Consider the following 7,764-nt stretch of genomic DNA (forward strand, 5'->3'; position numbering starts at 1 on the left):
CGAACCTGACTAATTGCATTAAATTTTTGGTTTTTGGAAATCCCTGGCGTTGGAACATATTGATTTTGATAAAAAAGCCGTTGTAATCTATCGGTTTGTCATTCTTTCACTAAACCTTCTCTAAAAACACTCATAATCCAGTGATAGGGAAACACAATTTTTGTTATCAAATTGAAGAGTTGATGCGATTTAATTTATGTTATCATGCACATCGATTCATTCGGAATTTTCTAAGCTGTTGGTCTGCATCTGCATAAAAAAGTTTCACTTGTGTTTCAAATAATCGATGCGTGATGGTGCCATGGACGCCATTTTAAGGAAAGATGAAGAGAACATAAAACAGCGATCTTCAATTCAAAGAATGAAAACGGTGTAGATGGAACTCATTTAATGCACCATATTATCGCTTTAATGTTTAATCAAACATGTACTCTCTTTTTGAAGAATAACCCATTTTATATCAATCCATTGATGTTAGATGGATGTTATCATATGTTCAACATCAGTTCGACTCACTATGAACCTATTTTAACGAATGATATGAGTAGTGTTGGTTATCTTTCATATTTTCTATAACTAAACATTGTGCGGAAAAGAACTATTGATGGATCAGAACAATATAAGAAAATTCTCAACTATGGGCCAGCGATCTAGTGGATCGATATACGCAGATCACACAGATTAGCATATACAGCTTGCACATGCATTTTACAAAGAGAAAACCATTGTACCGCTCTGTTGCAGTATGGAGAATCGGGTAATAAAATTTGTGGTGGCATCTCTTTGAAGCCAATATACTGACCATCGTACGTTATTGCTCTGCCCGTGCGAGAAGCAAGTGTTGCGCATGAGGATCAGAGTGAAAGATGAGTAAAGAGAACCTTTGTCGGTTCCATCGACGATGCTTGGGGCAATAGCGAAAAGACCCCAGACGATGCGTCGCGGAACGGCAAAGAACAGATTCGCAACGCACGGGCGTTGAAGAATAAGGGAATAGTGGAATAAGCCGCAACGGAAGCGAGAAGAAATTTTATGACTCCATCTCTGTCAGTGCAGAATGCGTTGGGCGACTACTGCTCCACCATGCAAGTAGTGTGATCGACACTCCGAACAAAAGGATGAATCATAGGATGGGAATGGAAGTAAGCACAGAAAGGAACCTCTTTGATACTTCTATCTTCGAGATGTTGCTAGTCTGCGATATCCTACACCGAATGAATGGAGAAGAGAGCAACATTAATAAAGCATGGAATAGTTAATATTTGGCCGATTTTTTTAAATCATCGCAGCGCGCCTAGTTGTCGCTTTGCCATTCCGTTGACAGCGTTTTAATCATTGTAGTCTGTTTATTTAGTGGTAATTTTTTTGTCAAAATTGATCCACGCCTTCAAAAGTTATCGCTGATGGAACGGGAAGGGGGGAAAAATAACCCTGCACACTCACTGTTAAAACTCGATTTGACTAGAGAAAGTCTTGAAATTTTCAAACTCAACTCAAAATACCATATGTAAACGTCATTGGGGGACTTTTACCTTGATTCTAGCAAAATAGAAAAGCAGAAAAAGTGTAATAAATGCCCGATTCTGTAGACAAAATTGAATCAACAATTCTGGGATCTCTCAGCATGATTCCACCAAGAAAAACTCACGACAGTCGACATAACAGTTCGGGAAATATTAAAAGAAATTTCAAGGTCATAAAGCTAGAAAGCTAAAAAATAGCCAAATAGGACTCTAGAGCACAGCTTTATTGTCGAAATTTGTGCAGGGAAGCTGTATGAAAAAGTGTTTGCAACCCTGTTTTTGGTTGGTTGAACATGCATTTGGATGGACGATGGAACACACGTAAAAATGCGATTTGAAAAATACCGTGCAAAATATTTACTTTGCCATTCATAGAGGGAAAGGTTTAAGAAGGGTTTGGTTTATTTATGGAGATGAATTTGCCCATAAGATGATGATTTGGCATGGGATTTCATATTGTGGCGATAAATCAAATGTTTTCACCATTGGGGCAACGTTCATTCGAAAATTGTGCAAGAAAAGAGTGTCAACAGAAAAGGATTTTGTTCTTCATTTTTCCACCATTGATCCTGTGTAAGTTTGGCATGATTTAGGTAGCTGCTCTTGCCGAAAGTATGGCGTTAATGTTTTGTATTCAAATAGATCGATTTCATAGGGAAAACTATCAATCCACAAAAATGTCTGGATTTTCGTTCCATCGATTTCTATAGAACGATTATCTCAAGGATACTTAAAAAGTATATCAGAAATGTATAAAAACCCTCTGAAATAAGTTTGATGTGCAACAAGAGGGCAAATGATGTGACCTACAGTACTTTTCAAACATTTTTGGGTGATGTCAAAGTAAAAGTTGAAAAAGTCATATAAAAAACTAATGTACAATTCGTATCAATATTTCTTATTAAAGGCAATAAGAAAACCTGCAAAATGACATCCTGTTTTACTTTTTACGTCATTTTTGGGCTGAGATATGATCTATTTTGTGCGGACAAATATTAACTGTTCCATGCATTATTTAGTTGTGAACACTGCTATCATAAAACACTCGTTATAGTTTCTAGTTTCAGTATAGCGGGATTAATTAAGTAATTCGTGTCGAATCGTATGTGTGGTTCACAGTAACTGTTTCTTACATTGTTTTTATATATCATAACAATCGATCCTCGAGCAACTACTACGTTAGCGATGTTAGCGGTGTTTTCGTAGTTCTTATGTTTGAAGGATGAAGCAAGCATAGAACGGAGCAAGATCGTTGTAGTTGCTAAAAGACCATTCAGTAATGAAGCAAAACTAACATGATTAGATTTCACAATAACTATTGCATTTAGTAAACAACACTGAAGTGAGCTCCATTGTTCTCAACATAGATATAAAAAAACTCACCTTCATTTGGAATGGTTGTTCCAATTCATCCTTGAGGTTTAGTTCATCCGACAACAGTTAGTAGATGCATTTCATTGTGTTTCAACCCAACATTCGTCACAATTCATTTGTTAGTGATTCGTTTCTAGTGATGATCTGATGCACTCCAGCAAATGCGTAACAAGCAAACAAATGTTGAGACCTATCGGGAATGTGACAGGTTCGATTATTATGAGCAAAATGAACCTGGCAGGTCGTAATCAGTGTACACTACTACTTTTACAGCATACCATCATCCCACAGCGAGAAGTGTCACACTTGCAGGAAACAGTGGAATCAGCTTACTTACCAGATACCTTCCTGCAGAGAAGTACAAAATCAAATTTCGAATGTTTTCGAATTCATTTACGACGGAAGAAAATCTAACAAAACTATACGTAAGAAAGGTTGTTGTTTATAATTTCATTTTTATTTTGAATCTGAATGTTGCGGTTTTTGGAGACACATACTTTATGTAAAGATTAATTTTATTGTGCATTCGGGACGACTATTTTTTCCGACAGGTAATGCTCGTTGTGATTTCACTATTTGTGCCTCGGATAGAATTGAATTGATTCAAATATCGAACAGTTGTACAAACGGGATGATTCCTTCATAGTCTCTTGGGTTCCAATAATCGTCTGATGGAGGTGTACTTGGCCGAGCACTGATCGCAGTTCCGCTACGGACACATTGATTTATCCAGCGAAACATGTCAGACAAGTTTACAAGCGTATCATAAAGTTCAGGATCCGAGTATTCCAACGGAGTATGTCGACATTCCATTTGCACCAACAGAAAAATTAGCTTCAATTCACAACACCTCAGGTAGAGCACAGGGTCCTTTATCAGCACGCCATACGAAAGCGTTCCTTGTTCCATACGGAAGATCACTCTTTCGCTAATGATTTTCCAAGCGAGCAATGCTTTTGTCTTCTGAGATTCCAATACATCAGCACGATATTGAAGAACAGCCGTTCGGGATTCGGTCGCAATCCAGGATGGCGCAATGTGACCAGACCAAAAACCAAAGTTGTTGAACATCCTGTCCGATCGAACTGACTTATGCGTTTGCTGACGGTGTAAGGTTTGTTTGCAGACTGATCTCAGTTCCATCATTTCTCTTCCATGTCATTATGATCATCAAAAGCATGGATCAGTAAAGGGTTGGCGATCGCTACTGCAAATAATAATCCTCCAATGGCAAGCTACAACGAAGATAGGGGAATCGTCCCCACTACAAAATTCTGGTCATACCGAAGTGCGTTGGCGCGAAGGAGACAAACCTTGCAGAGAGAAAAGAGCATGTTGGGGAAGCATCACTTGCTGCATGTTCTCTTGCGCAAGGTTCATTCAAAGGAGATGACTTTACTCCATTCTTGCGCTATTTTTAGCAGATGAACTTCTCTGAAATTCTCCACAGCCGTTTCATGATGAGACTTGTCTAGTTAGAGTCGAGGACCATAAAAGCAACGAACCTGAATAATAGTTTCTTACTTATCAAGGTGGTTTTTGGGAACGGAACTTGAATTGCTCATGTTACATACCAAAAAAAACGATCGAAAATAGTAAATAAAAAGACAAATATAACAAGCCGTGGCCACACGGGGCGAAAATTTGCGCGCAAATTTGCACATTAATGCCAAAATGTTTTCGCTTCGTGTGGCAGGGGTAAAAACCCGAAAATTTATGCCGAAATGTCAAACGTATTGTTTTCATCTGTGTTTTGGCCGCTGAAGTTGATTTCCGAATAAATTTTGCAGTTTTTAACGATATTGTTGCTGTTGCTGTTATATTTATATTAAAAATGCAAAAACAATACGAAAAGAACCTACATTTTCGTAAATAAAGCGTTCGATAGCGTCAAGGGTTCAGCGAAAAAGTCCGCGGACGTATAAAAGTTTGACAGCGTGTAAGGGTTAAGCGAAACCGTTTTGACATTAATTTTTTCGTTTGCGCTAGAGTTTTCGCCCCGTGTGGCCACGGCTACAGACTAACGACAATTCAGACTAAACAAGGCTTATTTAGTATTATATTGCTTGCTTGCTCTTGTTAACAAATATAACAATATTTGACAAATATTGTGCACTTTTTCAGTTATACATTGGTAAAACCACCGTCCTTACTTTGATTAGAGCTATGTAACGTGGGAGGGAAGGGGACATTTTTCCTCGATATTCTAATCATCTTTCCAGTTATGCCAGTGGTTTGTCATGGCGGTAGGACAATTCCTCCCTCTTCGAACTGCAGGAGGTTAGTGGTTAGCGCAACGTAATGTAGAGACGCATAGTTGATCTAACTATCATTTTTTATGGAGGCTTCGTGGGTCAATCAACCTGAAGATTGGTTTCTTTCGATTGCAAGCCACTCGCTGTGGTGATCCTATGATCGAGGGCATTAGAATTATTTACCAGGAGATACACAACCCCTACACTTACCAGGAGATACACAATCTCGATGACCTCACAACTTCCCTTTTCTTTCTTTCCTCATATAGATTACAGATTATTGATTACAGATAGCAGATAAAAGATAGATTTGCGTACTCTTAACACTCCGGGATCATCGTGCCGTTTATTCCTAGAGGGGTATTACCGTAGCCTGCAGGTGGTCAATCCTAGGTGTCGTCCTCCGACTGTGGCTCGAGGAGATTCCCCAGTCGATCTCCGTCTGATCCCGAATTTGGGCTCTTTTTAGCTGTCCCCATCCATCCAGGATACGCGGTCTCGCCTCTGTTCCTCCGACGATGACCAAAGTATGTCGATAGTTTACGGGTTTAGAATCCTTTTTCGTTGTTCCTGCGACTTTTTGGGTCTTTTTGGGATCTTGCTGCAGTCCCCAACTTCCCCCACGTTGTGCGTGGTGGCCAAAGGGCCGTTCTGGGTCCAATATTTTGCCACAAAAGGACATATAAAGATAAACAGTACGCCCATTGTCTGAAGCGTGAAGCGCGCTGATGGTGGCTGCACGTATGACGAAAACAGTATTTGCTTAAGGTGAACATTCAGTCTGTTAAGTGGTGGAGCCACGAGTCGTTTTTATTGTACCTTTATGAAGGTGCAAACTGCTGAATCAGAGATGAAAATAATACAAAGCTGTACGATATTGCTTCGTTTTCGTTTAGTTTTCGAGCGGTCATTTAATGAAATACGTTTGTTTTCCTTTCGCTTTCAGCAGCCGGAGATGGGAGTGACGTAGAGAATGGCAGCATCCAAGATTTGCTTAAGGATACGGGTAAGTGAACGTTCTGTTAAGAAGGGGCTTTGGTATTTTCGGGTCCAAAAACGGCTTATTTTTGACGAATTTTAGTGCAGAAACCATTCAACTTAATTTTTCGAAGTTAATGCCTTGTTAAACTACAACTTTTCAAGAATATTTGGTTCAATTTTGGCGAAGATTTATTCAAAACTACGTTTTTGCCAATATTTTTTCGACCAAAAGACCAAAAGAGAGCGAGGTACCAACGCGAGGTACCAAACGGGAGCGAGGTACCAACGCGAGGTACCAAACGGGAGCGAGGTACCAACGCGAGGTACCAAACGGGAGCGAGGTACCAACGCGAGGTACCAAACGGGAGCGAGGTACCAAACGGGAGCGGGCGCTTTTGTGTCCGGTGCGAAAGTCACGTCCGGCACTGTGGCATAGTGCAGCGCCCCTAGTGGCAAAATCTCGTGTGCTCGAGTTTTTCGTACGTTTAGAACTCTAGCTTCAGCACTTCAGCAGTTTCGGGTTTTTTCAAATTTTACCGTTTTTTTATCGACCCAGCACGTGGTACCGCAAAAAGTACCAAATATTCTTGAAAAGTAGTCGTTTGATATGACATTTACTTGAAAAAATTAAATTGACTGGTTTCTGCTCAAAAAATCGTCAATAATAAGCCCTTTTTTGACCCGAAATAACCAAAGCCCCCTCTTAAGAAGATTTCAACTTACTTGCCTAGTGCGTATAACCATTGGGATGGCTTATTAACTTAAATGAAACAAAAACCCCATTAGACGGCTCTCCGTTGCTAGTCCATTACCTCGTCTAGACATGTGATTCAATGTTCTTTCACAATCGTAGAAGTTATTGATTCTTATTCGAGAAAACTAATCATTTTTTCTATTGGGTGGTTAGATTGAAAATTATTCTGTTAAATATATAGCTGTATGCTGCGGCGGGGGAAAGGGGGACTGCAGCAAGATCCCCAAAACGGCCCAGGAACAACGAAAAAGGATTCCAAACCCTTTCACCATACTTTCGCCATACCAGAGAGACCGCGCATCCTGGATGCAGATTACGACAAGGGCCGTTATGGCTTTCAAAGGCAAATTTCCGTATAAAAAGAGCCCCAAAGTCAGACGGAGATCGACCGGCTCTAAGAGACCTCCTCATGCCTCGGACAAAGACTCCGGCCCCAAAAGGACGAACACCGTTCTGAGGACCCTCCGCCGCCTGGACATCCGCCCAGCATCCGGAGGACCGCCGCCTCGCGGATCGGACCATCGCGCTGCCAGGACCACAGCCCAGACTATTTTGGGGGCAGACCACAGTGCACCTAGGGTTGTTCCGGAAGAACCGGCCTGCGCCAGAACTTCGGATCAATCTCTGACGGTCGACCCATCTGCCATTTGTAACAGCAAGGTGCAAAGGCAGCTTGGCAGAAGGACGGAGCATTTCGTTTGTTTCGCATATTTAAAAGCATTTGAAATGACCAGCTTAATGATCCTGTTACAGGGCTTCACCTGAACACAAGAACATTTTTTGGAATGACTCTTTTTTACACCATACTAAGCGCACTAAGCTTCAGCTGCTTCCTTTTCTGCTTAACGTTTGATTCGATATTATTGGCCTGCCAGTC

This window comes from Anopheles darlingi, chromosome 2, assembly GCF_943734745.1.
Source record: "Anopheles darlingi chromosome 2, idAnoDarlMG_H_01, whole genome shotgun sequence".
Taxonomy (NCBI): domain Eukaryota; kingdom Metazoa; phylum Arthropoda; class Insecta; order Diptera; family Culicidae; genus Anopheles; species Anopheles darlingi.